Below are 19,395 nucleotides of genomic sequence, written 5' to 3' on the forward strand. Positions count from 1 at the left end.
CCCTGTCCCTGTTTATATTACACAAGACCCTGTCTCTGTTTATATTACACGCAACCCTGTCTCTGTTTATATTACACCAGACCCAGTCCCTGTTTATATTACACTGGACCCTGTCTCTGTTCATATTAATTAGAACCTGTCTCTGTTAAAATTACACTAGACCCTGTCACTGTTTATATTACACTTTACCGTGTCCCTTCTTATATTACACTCAACCCTGTCCCTGTTTATATTACAACAGACTCTGTCTCTTTTATATTACACTGGACCCTGTCTCTACTTAAATTACACTGGACACTGTCTCGTTTTATATTACACTGGACCCTGTCCCTGTTTATATTACATTAGACCCTGTCTCAGTTTATATTAAACTAGACCCTGTCCCTGTTTATATTACACTGGACCCTGTCACTGTATATATTACACTGGACCCTGTCTCTGTTATGTTACACTGGATCCTGTCTCTGTTTATATTACACTGGACCCTGTCTCTGTTTATATTACCTTAGGCCCTGTCTCTGTTTATATTACACGAGACGAAGTCCTTGTTTATAATACACTGGACCCTGTCCCTGTTTATTTTACACTGGACCCTGTCCCTGTTTATATTACACTGGACCCTGTCCCTGTTTATATTACACTAGACTCTGTCTCAGTTTATATTACACTAGACCCTATCCCTGTTTCTATTACACTGGACCCTTTTACTGCAAATATTACACGAGGCTCTCTCTTTGTTCAGATTACACTAGAGCCTGTCTCTGTTTATATTACACTAGACCCTGTCTCTGTTCATATTACACTAGACCCTGTCTCTGTTCATATTACACTAGAGCCTGTCTCTATTTATATTACACTAGACCCTGTCTCTGTTTATATTACACTAGACCGTGTCTCCATTTATATTACACGAGACCCTGTCTCTGTTTATATTACACTGGAGATGTCTCTGTTTATATTACACTAGGCCCTGTCTCTGGTTATATTACACTAGAGCCTGTCCCTGTTTATATTACACTAGACCGTGTCTTATTTATATTACACGAGACCCTGTCTTGTTTATTATACACTGGACCTGTCTCTGTTTATATTACACTGGTCCCTGTCTCTGTTTATATTACACTGGACCCTGTTCTCTGGTTATATTACACTAGACCCTGTCTCTGGTTATATTACACTCGACCCTGTCCCTGTTTATATTTCACTAGACACTGTCCCTGTTTATATTTCACTGCACACTGTCCCTGTTTATATTACACTGGACCTTGTCTCGGTTGAAATTACACTAAACCCTGTCTCTGTTTATATTATACTGGACCCTGTCTCTGTTTATATTACACTGGACTCTGTCTCTCTTAAATTACAACAGACTCAGTTCCTGTTTATTTTACACCAGAAGCTGTATCTGTTTATATTACACTTGACCCTGTCTCTGTTTATATTACACTAGACCGTGTCGCTGTTTATATTACACTGGACCCTGTCTCTGTTTATATTACACTGGACCCTGTCTCTGTTCATATTACATTAGAACCTGTCTCTGTTAAAATTACACCAGACCCTGTCACTGTTTATATTACACTGGACCGTGTCCCTGCTTATATTACACCCGATCCTGTCCCTGTTTATATTACACCAGACTCTGTTTCATTTATATTACACTAGACCCTGTCACTGCATATATTACACTGGACCCAGTCCCTGTTTAAATTACACTGGACCCTGTCACTGTATTTATTACACGAGGCCCTCTCTTTGTTCAGATTACACTAGACCCTGTCTCTGTTTATATTACACGAGATCCTGTCTCTGTTTATATTACACTAGAGCCTGTCTCTGTTTATATTACTCGAGACCCTGTCTCTGTTTATATTACACTAGACCGTGTCTCTGTTTATATTACATGAGACCCTGTCTCTATTTATTTTACATTGGACCTGTCTCTGTTTATATTACACTAAACCATGCCTCTATTTATATTACATGAGACCCTGTCTCTGTTTATTTTGCACTGGACCCTGTCTCTGTTTATATTGCACTAGACCCAGTCCCTGTTTATATTATACGAGACCTTGTCTCTGTTTATATTACACTGGACCCTGTCTCTGTTTATCTTACACTGGACACTGACCCTGTTTATATTACACTAGACCCTGTCCCTGTTTACATTACACTAGACCCTGTCCCTGTTTACATTACACTAGACCCTGTCCCTGTTTATATTACACTGCACCCAGTCTCTGTTTATATTACTCTGGACCCTGTCTCTGTTTATATTACTCTGGACCATGTATCTGTTTATATTACACTGGACCCTGTCTCTGTTTATATTACACTTGAACCTGTCTCGGTTTATATTACACTTGAACCTGTCTTGGTTTATATTACACTAGACCCTGTCACTGTTTACATTACACCAGACTCTGTCTCTGTTTATGTTGCACTAGACCCCGCCTCAATTTATGTTAGACTGGACACTGTTCCTGTTTATATTACAATGGACCCTGTCTCTGTTTATATTACGCAAGACCCATCTCTGTTTATATTACACTAGAACCTGTCTCTGTTTATATTGCACTCGACCCCATCTCTGTTTATATTACACTTGACCCTGTCCCTGTTTATATTACACTGGACCCTTTCTCTGTTTATATTACACTGGACCCTGTCTCTGTTTATATTACACTGGACCCTGTCCCTGTTTATGTTACACTAGACCCTGTCCCTGTTTATATTACACCAGACCCTGTCTCTGTTTATATTACACTGGACCCTGTCTCTGTTTACATCACACGAGACCCTGTCTCTGTTTATATTAAACTGGACCCTGTCTCTGTTTATATTACACTGGACCCTGTCTCTGTTCATATTATACTGGACCCTGTCTCTGTTTTATTAAACTAGACCCCGTTTCTGTTGATATGACACCAGACGGTTTCTCTGCTTATATTACACTATACATCGTCTCTGCTTCTATTACACTGGACCCTGTGTCTGTTCATATTGCTCTGGACCCTGTCACTGTTTATATTATGCTAGACACTGTCTCTGTTTATATTACACCAGACCCGTTCTCTGTTTATATTAAACTCGACACTGTCTTTGCTTCCATTACACTGGACCCTGTGTCCGTTTATATTGCTCTGGAACCTGTGTCTGTTTATATTACACTTGACCCTGTCTCTGTTTGTTAGACTAGACCCCGTTTCTGTTTATATCCACCAGACCGTTTCTCTGCTTATATTACACTATACATCGTCTCTGCTTCCATTACACTGCACCCTGTGTCTGTTTATATTGCTCTGGACCCTGTCCCTGTTTATATTACACTGGACCCTGTCTCTGTTTATATTACACCAGATCCTTTCTCTGTTTATATGACACTTGACCCTGTCTCTGTTTACATTACACTCGACCCTGTCTCTGTTTATTTTACACTCGACCCTGTCTCTGTTTATATTAATCGGGACCCTGTCTCTGTTTATATTACACTGGACCCTGTCTATGTTTATATTACACTGGACCCTGTCTCTATTCATATTACATTATAACCTGTCTCTGTTCATATTACACTGGACCCTGTCTCTGTTTACATTACAGAAGACCCTGTCTCTGTTTATATTACACTGGACCCTGTCTATGTTTACATTACACTGGACCCTGTCTCTGTTTATATTACACTGGACCCTGTCTATGTTTATATTACACTGGACCCTGTCTCTATTCATATTACATTATAACCTGTCTCTGTTCATATTACACTGGACCCTGTCTCTGTTTATATTACACGAGAGCATGTCCCTGTTAATATTACACTAGACCCTGTCTCTGTTTATATTATACAAGACCCTGTCTCTGATTATATTACACTTGACCATGTCACTGTTTATATTACACTGGACCCTGTCTCTGTTTATATTACACTAGACCCTGTCTCTGTTTATATTACACTGGACTCTGTCCATGTTTATATTACATTCGACACTGCCCCTGTTTCTATTCCACTGGTCCCTGTCACTGTTTATAACACACGAGACCCTGTCTCTGTTTATATCACACTGGACCCTGTCTCTGTTTATATTGCACTGGACCCTGTCTCTGTTTATATTATACTAGACCCTGTCTCTGTTTATATTACAGTGGACTCTGTCTCTGTTTATATTACACTGGACCCTGTCCCTGTTTCTATTACAGTGGACCCTGTCACTGTTTATATTACACTAGACCATGGACCCTCTCCCTGTTTATATTACACTAGATCCTGTCTCTGTTGATATTACACTGGACCCTATCTCTGTTTATATTACACTGGACCCTGTCCCTGTTTATATTACACTCGACACTGTCCCTGTTTCTATTTCACTGGACCCTGTTACTGCTTATACTACACTCGACCCTGTCTTTGTTTACATTACACTAGACCCTGTCCCTGTTTATATTGCACTAGACCCAATCCCTGTTTATATTATACGAGACCTTGTCTCTGTTTATATTACACTGGACCCTGTCTCTGTTTATCTTACACTGGACACTGTCCCTGTTTATATTACACTAGACCCTGTCCCTGTTTACATTACACTAGACCCTGTCCCTGTTTATATTACACTAGACCCTGTCCCAGTTTATATTACACTGGACCGTGTCTCTGTTTATATTACACTGCACGCAGTCTCTGTTTATATTACTCTGGACCCTGTCTCTGTTTATATTACTCTGGACCATGTATCTGTTTATATTACACTTGAACCTGTCTCTTTTTATATTACACTAGACCCTGTCACTGTTTACATTACACCAGACTCTGTCTCTGTTTATGTTGCACTAGACCCCGCCTCCATTTATGTTAGACAGGACACTGTTCCTGTTTATATTACAATGGACCCTGTCTCTGTTTATATTACACACGACCCTGTCTCTGTTTACATTACACGAGACCCTGTCTCTGTTTATATTAAACTGGACCCGTTCTCTGTTTATATTAAACTCGACACTGTCTTTGCTTCCATTACACTGGACCCTGTGTCTGTTTATATTGCTCTGGACCCTGTGTCTGTTTATATTACACTTGACCCTGTCTCTGTTTGATTAGACTAGACCCCGTTTCTGTTTATATTACACCAGACCGTTTCTCTGCTTATATTACCCTATACATCGTCTCTGCTTCCATTACACTGGACCCTGCGTCTGTTTATATTGCTCTGGACCCTGTCCCTGTTTATATTACACTAGACCCTTTCTCTGTTTATATTACACCAGATCCTTTCTCTGTTTATATGACACTTGACCCTGTCTCTGTTTACATTACACTCGACCCTGTCTCTGTTTATTTTACACAAGACTACGTTTCTGTTTATATTACATTAGACCCTGTCAGTACTTATATTACACCAGACACTTTCTCTGTTTATATTACACTAAACCTCGTCTCTGCTTCTATTACACTGGACCCTGTGTCTGTTAATATTACACTGGACCCTGTCTCTGTTTCTATGACACTGGACCCTGACCCTTTTTAGATTATACTAGACCCTGACTCTGTTTAAATTACACTGGACCCTATCTCTGTTTATATTACACTAGACACTGTCTCTGTTTATATTACACTGGACCCTGTCTCTGTTTATAATGCACTTGACCATGTCCCTGTTTATATTGCACTGGACCCTGTCTCTGTTTATATTACACTGGACCCTGTGTCTGTTAATATTACACTGGACCCTGTCCCTGTTTATATTACACTAGACCGGTCTCTGTTTATAGTACACGAGACCCTGTCTCTATTTATAATAGACTTGACCATGTCGCTGTTTATATTACACTGGACCCTGTCTCTGTTTCTATTACACTGGATCCTGTCTCTGTTTCTATTACACTGGACCCTGTCCCTGTTTAGATTATACTAGACCCTGTCTCTGTTTATATTACACTAGACCCTTTCTCTATTTATTTTACAAGAGACCCTGTCTCTGTTTATACACTGGACCATATCGCTGTTTATAATACACTAGACTCCGTCTCTGTTTATATTACACTCAACCCTACCTCTGTTTATATTACACTGGACACCATCTCTGTTTATTTTACAATAGACCCTGTCTCTGTTTATATTACACCGGACCCTTTCGCTGTTTATAGTACGCTAGACCCTAGCACGGATTATATTACACTAGACCCTGTCTCTGTTTATATTTCACTAGATGCTGTCCCTGATTATATTACACTAGACCCTGTATCTGTTTATATTACACTAGACCCTGTCTCTATCCATATTACATTAGAACCTGTCTCTTTTTATATTACACTGGACCCTGTCTCTGATAATATTACAATGGACCCTGTCCCTGTTTATATTACACAAGACCCTGTCTCTGTCTATATTACACTGGACCCTATCTCTGTTTATATTACACTGGACACCGTCTCTGTTTATTTTACAATAGACCCCGTCTCTGTTTATTTTACAATAGACCCTGTCTCTGTTTATATTACGCTAGACCCTGTCTCTGCTTATATTACACTGGACTCTGTCGCTCTTTATATTACACTCGACACCATCTTTGCTTTCATTACACTGGACCCTGCGTCTGTTTATATTACACCAGACCCGTTCTCTGTTTATATTACACGAGACCATGGACCCTGTCGCTGTTTATATTACACTAGACGCTGTCCCTGCTTATATTACACTGGACCCTGTCTCTGTTTATATTACACTGGACATTGTCTCTGTTTATATTCCACTGGACCCGGTCCCTGTTTATATTACACTAGACCCTATCTCAATTTATATTACACTGGACCCTCTCTCTGTTTATATTACACTAGACCCTGTCCCTGTTTATATTACACTACAAACTGTCTCTGTTTATATTACACTAGACCCTGTCTCTATTTATATTACACGAGACCCTGTCTCTGTTTCTATTACACTAGACCCTGTCTCTGGTTATATTTCACTGGACCCCATCACTCTTTATATTGCACTAGACCCTGTCCCTGTTTATACACTGGACCATATCGCTGTTTATATTACACTGCACCCAGTCTCTGTTTATATTACTCTGGACCCTGTCTCTGTTTATATTACTCTGAACCATGTATCTGTTTATATTACACTTGACCCTGTCTCTGTTTATATTACACTTGAACCTGTCTCTGTTTATATTACACTAGACCCTGTCACTGTTTACATTACACCAGACTCTGTCTCTGTTTATGTTGCACTAGACCCCGCCTCCATTTATGTTAGACAGGACACTGTTCCTGTTTATATTACAATGGACCCTGTCTCTGTTTATATTACACACGACCCTGTCTCTGTTTACATTAAACTGGACCCTGTCTCTGTTTATATTAAACTGGACCCTGTCTCTGTTTATATTACACTGGACCCTGTCTCTGTTCATATTACACTGGACCCTGTCTCTGTTTTATTAAACTAGACCCCGTTTCTGTTGATATTACACCAGACGGTTTCTCTGCTTATATTACACTATACATCGTCTCTGCTTCTATTACACTGGACCCTGTGTCTGTTCATATTGCTCTTGACCCTGTCCCTGTTTATATTACACTAGACCCTTTCTCTGTTTATATTACACCAGATCCTTTCTCTGTTTATATGACACTTTACCCTGTCTCTGTTTACATTACACTCGACCCTGTCTCTGTTTATTTTACACAAGATTACGTTTCTGTTTATATTACATTAGACCCTGTCTGTACTTATATTACACCAGACACTTTCTCTGTTTATATTACACTAAACCTCGTTTCTGCTTCTATTACACTGGACCCTGTGTCTGTTAATATTACACTGGACCCTGTCCCTGTTTATATTACACTAGACTGGTCTCTGTTTATATTACACAAGACCCTGTCTCTGTTTATATTACACTGGACCCTATCTCTATGTATATTACACGAGACCCTGTCTCTGTTTCTATTACACTAGACCCTGTCTCTGGTTATATTTCACTGGACCCTATCACTCTTTATATTGCACTAGACCCTGTCCCTGTTTATACACTGGACCATATCGCTGTTTATATTACACTAGACTCCGTCTCTGTTTATATTACACTCAACCCTATCTCTGTTTATATTACACTGGACACCGTCTCTGTTGATGTAACACTAGACCCTGTCTCTGTTTATATTACACTGGACCCTGTCTCTGTTTATTTTACACTCGACCCTGTCCCTGTTTATATTACACCAGACCCTGTCTCTGTTTATATTACACTAGACACCGTCTCTGCTTCCATTACACTGGACCCTGTGTCTGTTTATATTGCTCTGGACCCTGTTCCTGTTTATATTACACTTGACCCTGTCTCTGTTTTATTACACTCGACCCCGTTTCTGTTGATATTACACCAGACCGTTTCTCTGCTTATATTACACTGTACATCGTCTCTGCTTCTATTACACTGGACCCTGTCTATGTTTATATGACACTTGACCCTGTCTCTGTTTACATTACACTCGACCCTGTCTCTGTTTATTTTAGACTGGACCCTGTCTCTGTTTATAGTGCTCTGGACCCTGTCTCTGTTTATATTACACGAGACACTGTCCCTGTTTATATTACACTGGACCCTGTCTCTGTTTATATTACACTAGACCCTGTCCCTGTTTATATTACACTAGACCCTGTCTCTGTTTCTATTACACCAGATCCTTTCTCTGTTTATATTACACTAGACATCGTCTCTGCCTCTATTACACTGGACCCTGTCTCTGTTTATATGACACTTGACCCTGTCTCTGTTTACATTACACTCGACCCTGTCTCTGTTTATTTTACACTGGACCCTGTCTCTGTTGATATTGCTCTGGACCCTGTCCCTGTTTATATTACACTAGACCCTGTCTCTGTTTATATTACACCAGATTCTTTCTCTGTTTATATTACACTAGACATCATCTCTGCCTCTATTACACTGGACCCTGTCTGTGTTTATATGACACTTGACCCTGTCTCTGTTTACATTGCACTCGACCCTGTCTCTGTTTATATTAATCTGGACCCTGTCTCTGTTTATATTACACTAGATCATGGACCCTGTCGCTGTTTATATTACACCAGACTCTGTCTCTGTTTGTATTAGACTAGACCCTATCTCTGTTTATATTACACTAGACGCTGTCCCTGCTTATATTACACTGGACCCTGTCTCTGTTCATATTACACTGGACATTGTCTCTGTTTACATTACACTGGACCCTGTCCCTGTTTATATTACACTAGACCCTATCTCAATTTATATTACACTGGACCCTCTCTCTGTTTATATTAAACTAGACCCTGTCCCTGTTTATATTACACTACACCCTGTCTCTGTTTATATTACACTAGAACCTGTCTCTATTTATATTACACGAGACCCTGTCTCTGTTTCTATTACACGAGACTCTGTCTCTGGTTATATTTCACTAGACCCTATCACTCTTTATATTGCACTAGACCCTGTCCCTGTTTATACACTGGACCATATCGCTGTTTATATTACACTAGACTCCGTCTCTGTTTATATTACACTCAACGCTATCTCTGTTTATATTACACTGGACCTCGTCTCTGTTTATATTACACAAGACTACGTTTCCGTTGATATTACACCAGACCCTGTCTGTACTTATATTACACCAGACACTTTCTCTGTTTATATTACACAAGACCTCGTCTCTGCTTCTATTACACTGGACCCTGTGTCTGTTTCTATGACACTGGACCCTGACCCTGTTTAGATTATACTAGACCCTGACTCTGTTTAAATTACACTGGACCCTATCTCTGTTTATATTACACTAGACACTGTCTCTGTTTGTAGTAATCTGTACCCTGTGTCTGTTTATGTTACTCTAGACCATGGACCCTGTCTCTGTTTATATTACACTGGACCCTGTCTCTGTTTATAATACACTTCACCATGTCCCTGTTTATATTGCACTGGACCCTGTCTCTGTTTATATTACACTGGACCCTGCCCCTGTTTATATTACACTAGACCGTATCTCTGTTTATATTACACGAGACACTGTCTCTGTTTGTATTAATCTGTATCTTGTCTCTGTTTATGTTACTCTAGACCATGGACCCTGTCACTGTGTATATTACATTGGACCCTGTCTCTGTTTATAATGCACTTGACCATGTCCCTGTTTATATTACACTGGACACTGTCTCTGTTTATATTACACTAGACCCTGTCTCTGGTAATATTACACGAGACCCTGTCCCTATTTATATTACACTAGACCCTGTCGCTCTTTATGTTAAGCTGGACCCTGTCCCTGTTTATGTTACGCTTGACCCTATCTCAATTAATATTACACTGGACCCTGTCCCCGTTTATATTATACTAGATCCTGTCCCTGTTTATATTACACTAGATCCTGTCCATGTTTATATTATACTAGAGCCTGTCCCTGTTTATATTACACTAGACCCTATCTCTGGTTATATTACACTAGACCCTATCACTCTTTATATTGCACTAGACCCTGTCCCTGTTTATATTACACGAGATGGTTCCCTGTTTATATTACACTAGACCCTTTCTCTATTTATTTTACAAGAGACCATGTCCCTGTTTATACACTGGACCATATCGCTGTTTATATTACACTCGACTCCGTCTCTCTTTATATTACACTCAACCCTATCTCTGTTTATATTACACTGGACACCGTCTCTGTTTATTTTACAATAGACCCTGTCTCTATTTATATTACACGCAACCCTGTCTCTGTTTATATTACACTGGACCCTTTCGCTGTTTGTATTACGCTAGACCCTAGCGCGGATTATATTACCCTGGATCCTGTCCCTGGTTATATTACACTCGACCCTGTCCCTCTTTATATTATGCTAGACCCTGTCCCTGTTTATATTACGCTAGAAACTATCGCTGTTTATATTACACTAGACCCTGTCCCTTTTTATATTACACTAGACCCTGTCTCTGTTTATATTACACTAGACCCTGTTCCTGTTTATATTACACGAGACACTATCGCTGTTTATATTACACTAGACCCTGTCCCTTTTTATATTACACGAGACCCTGTCTCTGTTTATATTACACTAGACCCTATCTCTGAGAATATTACAATGGACCCTGTCCCTGTTTATATTACACAAGACCCTGTCTCTGTTTATATTACACGCAACCCTGTCTCTGTTTATATTACACCAGACCCAGTCCCTGTTTATATTACACTGGACCCTGTCTCTGTTCATATTAATTAGAACCTGTCTCTGTTAAAATTACACTAGACCCTGTCACTGTTTATATTACACTTTACCGTGTCCCTTCTTATATTACACTCAACCCTGTCCCTGTTTATATTACAACAGACTCTGTCTCTTTTATATTACACTGGACCCTGTCTCTACTTAAATTACACTGGACACTGTCTCGTTTTATATTACACTGGACCCTGTCCATGTTTATATTACATTAGACCCTGTCTCAGTTTATATTAAACTAGACCCTGTCCCTGTTTATATTACACTGGACCCTGTCACTGTATATATTACACTGGACCCTGTCTATGTTATGTTACACTGGATCCTGTCTCTGTTTATATTACACTGGACCCTGTCTCTGTTTATATTACCTTAGGCCCTGTCTCTGTTTATATTACACGAGACGAAGTCCTTGTTTATAATACACTGGACCCTGTCCCTGTTTATTTTACACTGGACCCTGTCCCTGTTTATATTACACTGGACCCTGTCCCTGTTTATATTACACTAGACTCTGTCTCAGTTTATATTACACTAGACCCTATCCCTGTTTCTATTACACTGGACCCTTTTACTGCAAATATTACACGAGGCTCTCTCTTTGTTCAGATTACACTAGAGCCTGTCTCTGTTTATATTACACTAGACCCTGTCTCTGTTCATATTACACTAGACCCTGTCTCTGTTCATATTACACTAGAGCCTGTCTCTATTTATATTACACTAGACCCTGTCTCTGTTTATATTACACTAGACCGTGTCTTATTTATATTACACGAGACCCTGTCTCTGTTTATTTTACACTGGACCTGTCTCTGTTTATATTACACTGGTCCCTGTCTCTGTTTATATTACACTGGACCCTGTTCTCTGGTTATATTACACTAGACCCTGTCTCTGGTTATATTACACTCGACCCTGTCCCTGTTTATATTTCACTAGACACTGTCCCTGTTTATATTTCACTGCACACTGTCCCTGTTTATATTACACTGGACCTTGTCTCGGTTGAAATTAAACTAAACCCTGTCTCTGTTTATATTATACTGGACCCTGTCTCTGTTTATATTACACTGGACTCTGTCTCTCTTAAATTACAACAGACTCAGTTCCTGTTTATTTTACACCAGAAGCTGTATCTGTTTATATTACACTTGACCCTGTCTCTGTTTATATTACACTAGACCGTGTCGCTGTTTATATTACACTGGACCCTGTCTCTGTTTATATTACACTGGACCCTGTCTCTGTTCATATTACATTAGAACCTGTCTCTGTTAAAATTACACCAGACCCTGTCACTGTTTATATTACACTGGACCGTGTCCCTGCTTATATTACACCCGATCCTGTCCCTGTTTATATTACACCAGACTCTGTTTCATTTATATTACACTAGACCCTGTCACTGCATATATTACACTGGACCCAGTCCCTGTTTAAATTACACTGGACCCTGTCACTGTATTTATTACACGAGGCCCTCTCTTTGTTCAGATTACACTAGACCCTGTCTCTGTTTATATTACACGAGATCCTGTCTCTGTTTATATTACACTAGAGCCTGTCTCTGTTTATATTACTCGAGACCCTGTCTCTGTTTATATTACACTAGACCGTGTCTCTGTTTATATTACATGAGACCCTGTCTCTATTTATTTTACATTGGACCTGTCTCTGTTTATATTACACTAAACCATGCCTCTATTTATATTACACGAGACCCTGTCTCTGTTTATTTTGCACTGGACCCTGTCTCTGTTTATATTGCACTAGACCCAGTCCCTGTTTATATTATACGAGACCTTGTCTCTGTTTATATTACACTGGACCCTGTCTCTGTTTATCTTACACTGGACACTGACCCTGTTTATATTACACTAGACCCTGTCCCTGTTTTCATTACACTAGACCCTGTCCCTGTTTACATTACACTAGACCCTGTCCCTGTTTATATTACACTGCACCCAGTCTCTGTTTATATTACTCTGGACCCTGTCTCTGTTTATATTACTCTGGACCATGTATCTGTTTATATTACACTGGACCCTGTCTCTGTTTATATTACACTTGAACCTGTCTCGGTTTACATTACACTTGAACCTGTCTTGGTTTATATTACACTAGACCCTGTCACTGTTTACATTACACCAGACTCTGTCTCTGTTTATGTTGCACTAGACCCCGCCTCAATTTATGTTAGACTGGACACTGTTCCTGTTTATATTACAATGGACGCTGTCTCTGTTTATATTACGCAAGACCCATCTCTGTTTATATTACACTAGAACCTGTCTCTGTTTATATTGCACTCGACCCCATCTCTGTTTATATTACACTTGACCCTGTCCCTGTTTATATTACACTGGACCCTTTCTCTGTTTATATTACACTGGACCCTGTCTCTGTTTATATTACACTGGACCCTGTCCCTGTTTATGTTACACTAGACCCTGTCCCTGTTTATATTACACCAGACCCTGTCTCTGTTTATATTACACTGGACCCTGTCTCTGTTTACATCACACGAGACCCTGTCTCTGTTTATATTAAACTGGACCCTGTCTCTGTTTATATTACACTGGACCCTGTCTCTGTTCATATTATACTGGACCCTGTCTCTGTTTTATTAAACTAGACCCCGTTTCTGTTGATATGACACCAGACGGTTTCTCTGCTTATATTACACTATACATCGTCTCTGCTTCTATTACACTGGACCCTGTGTCTGTTCATATTGCTCTGGACCCTGTCACTGTTTATATTATGCTAGACACTGTCTCTGTTTATATTACACCAGACCCGTTCTCTGTTTATATTAAACTCGACACTGTCTTTGCTTCCATTACACTGGACCCTGTGTCCGTTTATATTGCTCTGGAACCTGTGTCTGTTTATATTACACTTGACCCTGTCTCTGTTTGATTAGACTAGACCCCGTTTCTGTTTATATCCACCAGACCGTTTCTCTGCTTATATTACACTATACATCGTCTCTGCTTCCATTACACTGCACCCTGTGTCTGTTTATATTGCTCTGGACCCTGTCCCTGTTTATATTACACTGGACCCTGTCTCTGTTTATATTACACCAGATCCTTTCTCTGTTTATATGACACTTGACCCTGTCTCTGTTTACATTACACTCGACCCTGTCTCTGTTTATTTTACACTCGACCCTGTCTCTGTTTATATTAATCGGGACCCTGTCTCTGTTTATATTACACTGGACCCTGTCTATGTTTATATTACACTGGACCCTGTCTCTATTCATATTACATTATAACCTGTCTCTGTTCATATTACACTGGACCCTGTCTCTGTTTACATTACAGAAGACCCTGTCTCTGTTTATATTACACTGGACCCTGTCTATGTTTACATTACACTGGACCCTGTCTCTGTTTATATTACACTGGACCCTGTCTATGTTTATATTACACTGGACCCTGTCTCTATTCATATTACATTATAACCTGTCTCTGTTCATATTACACTGGACCCTGTCTCTGTTTATATTACACGAGAGCATGTCCCTGTTAATATTACACTAGACCCTGTCTCTGTTTATATTATACAAGACCCTGTCTCTGATTATATTACACTTGACCATGTCACTGTTTATATTACACTGGACCCTGTCTCTGTTTATATTACACTAGACCCTGTCTCTGTTTATATTACACTGGACACTGTCTCTGTTTAGATTACACTGGACTCTATCCATGTTTATATTACATTCGACACTGCCCCTGTTTCTATTCCACTGGTCCCTGTCACTGTTTATAACACACGAGACCCTGTCTCTGTTTATATCACACTGGACCCTGTCTCTGTTTATATTACACTGGACCCTGTCTCTGTTTATCTTACACTGGACACTGTCCCTGTTTATATTACACTAGACCCTGTCTCTGTTTATATTACACTGGACCGTGTCTCTGTTTATATTACACTGGACCCTGTCACTGTTTATATCACACGAGACCATGTCTCTGTTTATATTACACTGGACCCTGTCTCTGTTTATCTTACATTGGACACTGTCCCTGTTTATATTACACTAGACCCTGTCTCTGTTTATATTACACTGGACCGCGTCTCTGTTTATATTACACTGGACCCTGTCTCTGTTTATAATACACTTGACCCTGTCTCTGTTTATATTACAATAGACCATGGACCCTCTCCCTGTTTATATTACATTGGACCCTGTCTCTGTTTATATTACACTGGACACTGTCTCTGTTTAGATTCCACTGCACCCAGTCTCTGTTTATATTACACTAGACCCTGTCTCTGTTTATATAACATGAGAGCATGTCACTGTTAATATTATACTAGACCCTGTCACTGTTTATATTACACTAGACCCTGTCTCTGTTTATATTGCACTGGACCCTGTCTCTGTTTATATTATACTAGACCCTGTCTCTGTTTATATTACACTAGACCATGGACCCTCTCCCTGTTTATATTACACTGGACCCTGTCTCTGTTTATATTACACTGGACACTGTCTCTGTTTAGATTACACTGGACCCTGTCCTTGTTTATATTACACTAGATCCTGTCTCTGTTGATATTACACTGGACCCTATCTCTGTTTATATTACACTGGACCCTGTCCCTGTTTATATTACACTCGACACTGTCCCTGTTTCTATTTCACTGGACCCTGTCACTGCTTATACTACACTCGACCCTGTCTTTGTTTACATTACACTAGACCCTGTCCCTGTTTATATTGCACTAGACCCAATCCCTGTTTATATTATACGAGACCTTGTCTCTGTTTATATTACACTGGACCCTGTCTCTGTTTATCTTACACTGGACACTGTCCCTGTTTATATTACACTAGACCCTGTCCCTGTTTACATTACACTAGACCCTGTCCCTGTTTATATTACACTAGACCCTGTCCCTGTTTATATTACACTGGACCGTGTCTCTGTTTATATTACACTGCACGCAGTCTCTGTTTATATTACTCTGGACCCTGTCTCTGTTTATATTACTCTGGACCCTGTCTCTGTTTATATTACACTTGAACCTGTCTCTGTTTATATTACACTAGACCCTGTCACTGTTTACATTACACCAGACTCTGTCTCTGTTTATGTTGCACTAGACCCCGCCTCCATTTATGTTAGAAAGGACACTGTTCCTGTTTATATTACAATGGACCCTGTCTCTGTTTATATTACACACGACCCTGTCTCTGTTTACATTACACGAGACCCTGTCTCTGTTTATATTAAACTGGACCCTGTCTCTGTTTATATTAAACTGGAACCTGTCTCTGTTTATATTAAACTGGACCCTGTCTCTGTTTATATTACACTAGACCCTGTCTCTGTTCATATTACACTGGACCCTGTCTCTGTTTTATTAAACTAGACCCCGTTTCTGTTGATATTACACCAGACGGTTTCTCTGCTTATATTACACTATACATCGTCTCTGCTTCTATTACACTGGACCCTGTGTCTGTTCATATTGCTCTGGACCCTGTCACTGTTTATATTATGCTAGACACTGTCTCTGTTTATATTACACCAGACCCGTTCTCTGTTTATATTAAACTCGACACTGTCTTTGCTTCCATTACACTGGACCCTGTGTCTGTTTATATTGCTCTGGACCCTGTGTCTGTTTATATTACACTTGACCCTGTCTCTGTTTGATTAGACTAGACCCCGTTTCTGTTTATATTACACCAGACCGTTTCTCTGCTTATATTACCCTATACATCGTCTCTGCTTCCATTACACTGGACCCTGCGTCTGTTTATATTGCTCTGGACCCTGTCCCTGTTTATATTACACTAGACCCTTTCTCTGTTTATATTACACCAGATCCTTTCTCTGTTTATATGACACTTGACCCTGTCTCTGTTTACATTACACTCGACCCTGTCTCTGTTTATTTTACACAAGACTACGTTTCTGTTTATATTACATTAGACCCTGTCTGTACTTATATTACACCAGACACTTTCTCTGTTTATATTACACTAAACCTCGTCTCTGCTTCTATTACACTGGACCCTGTGTCTGTTAATATTACACTGGACCCTGTCTCTGTTTATATTACACTAGACTGGTCTCTGTTTATATTACACGAGACCCTGTCTCTGTTTATATTACACTGGACCCTGTCTCTGTTTCTATGACACTGGACCCTGACCCTTTTTAGATTATACTAGACCCTGACTCTGTTTAAATTACACTGGACCCTATCTCTGTTTATATTACACTAGACACTGTCTCTGTTTATATTACACTGGACCCTGTCTCTGTTTATAATGCACTTGACCATGTCCCTGTTTATATTGCACTGGACCCTGTCTCTGTTTATATTACACTGGACCCTGTGTCTGTTAATATTACACTGGACCCTGTCCCTGTTTATATTACACTAGACCGGTCTCTGTTTATAGTACACGAGACCCTGTCTCTATTTATAATAGACTTGACCATGTCGCTGTTTATATTACACTGGACCCTGTCTCTGTTTCTATTACACTGGATCCTGTCTCTGTTTCTATTACACTGGACCCTGTCCCTGTTTAGATTATACTAGACCCTGTCTCTGTTTATATTACACTAGACCCTTTCTCTATTTATTTTACAAGAGACCCTGTCTCTGTTTATACACTGGACCATATCGCTGTTTATAATACACTAGACTCCGTCTCTGTTTATATTACACTCAACCCTACCTCTGTTTATATTACACTGGACACCATCTCTGTTTATTTTACAATAGACCCTGTCTCTGTTTATATTACACCGGACCCTTTCGCTGTTTATAGTACGCTAGACCCTAGCACGGATTATATTACACTAGACCCTGTCTCTGTTTATATTTCACTAGATGCTGTCCCTGATTATATTACACTAGACCCTGTATCTGTTTATATTACACTAGACCCTGTCTCTATCCATATTACATTAGAACCTGTCTCTTTTTATATTACACTGGACCCTGTCTCTGATAATATTACAATGGACCCTGTCCCTGTTTATATTACACAAGATCCTGTCTCTGTCTATATTACACTGGACACCATCTCTGTTTATTTTACAATAGACCCCGTCTCTGTTTATTTTACAATAGACCCTGTCTCTGTTTATATTACGCTAGACCCTGTCTCTGCTTATATTACACTGGACTCTGTCGCTCTTTATATTACACTCGACACCATCTTTGCTTTCATTACACTGGACCCTGCGTCTGTTTATATTACACCAGACCCGTTCTCTGTTTATATTACACGAGACCATGGACCCTGTCGCTGTTTATATTACACTAGACGCTGTCCCTGCTTATATTACACTGGACCCTGTCTCTGTTTATATTACACTGGACATTGTCTCTGTTTATATTACACTGGACCCGGTCCCTGTTTATATTACACTAGACCCTACCTCAATTTATATTACACTGGACCCTCTCTCTGTTTATATTACACTAGACCCTGTCCCTGTTTATATTACACTACAACCTGTCTCTGTTTATATTACACTAGACCCTGTCTCTATTTATATTACACGAGACCCTGTCTCTTTTTCTATTACACTAGACCCTGTCTCTGGTTATATTTCACTGGACCCTATCACTCTTTATATTGCACTAGACCCTGTCCCTGTTTATACACTGGACCATATCGCTGTTTATCTTACACTAGACTCCGTCTCTGTTTATATTACACTCAATCCTATCTCTGTTTATATTACACTGGACACCGTCTCTGTTGATGTAACACTAGACCCTGTCTCTGTTTATATTACACTGGACCCTGTCTCTGTTTATTTTACACTCGACCCTGTCCCTGTTTATATTACACCAGACCCTGTCTCTGTTTATATTACACTAGACCCCGTTTCTGTTGATATTACACCAGACCGTTTCTCTGCTTATATTACACTATACATCGTCTCTGCTTCTATTACACTGGACCCTGTCTATGTTTATATGACACTTGACACTGTCTCTGTTTACATTACACTCGACCCTGTCTCTGTTTATTTTACACTGGACCCTGTCTCTGTTTATAGTGCTCTGGACCCTGTCTCTGTTTATATTACACGAGACACTGTCCCTGTTTATATTACACTAGACCGTGTCTC

Source organism: Pristiophorus japonicus, chromosome 21, assembly GCF_044704955.1.
Source record: "Pristiophorus japonicus isolate sPriJap1 chromosome 21, sPriJap1.hap1, whole genome shotgun sequence".
Taxonomy (NCBI): Eukaryota; Metazoa; Chordata; class Chondrichthyes; family Pristiophoridae; genus Pristiophorus; species Pristiophorus japonicus.